The sequence below is a fragment of the Populus euphratica genome, unplaced genomic scaffold (genome assembly GCF_000495115.2).
Source record: "Populus euphratica unplaced genomic scaffold, PopEup_1.0 scaffold200.1, whole genome shotgun sequence".
Taxonomy (NCBI): domain Eukaryota; kingdom Viridiplantae; phylum Streptophyta; class Magnoliopsida; order Malpighiales; family Salicaceae; genus Populus; species Populus euphratica.
In genome coordinates, this window is record NW_011500041.1 from 358,557 (window position 1) to 359,002 (window position 446).

Sequence of the window (446 nt, forward strand, 5' to 3'; positions counted from 1 at the left end):
ATGAACTTCTAAGCATGCAAAAATAATATTATGTGTTTATGTAAATTTCCCTTTTAAATGAAATGTTGAATGTAGTTGATGTATGGATTGCATTTTGATGATGTGAGGAAAATAGGTTCGTAATTTACCGACACGATATGTGTCAAAGAAAAAAAAATCTGTTGTTTTGGGGCTTGAAAAGCCGGGTTGTTACAGGTAGACTTGATGAGGGCCACCGACAGAGTAGCCAGGAGGTTTGTGCATATAGATTTCTTCTTCTAGAGCACCGTGAAGGAATGCATTATTAACGTCAAATTGTAAAAGAGACCACCCCTTTATTGTTGCAACAAAAAAAAAAGAACTCTGACGGTGACAATCTTGGCAACAAGGGAGAAAGTTTATGTATAGTCAATGCTAGCTTGCTGCGGAAAACCTTTGGTAACAAGCCGAGCCTTCAGTAGTTCTAC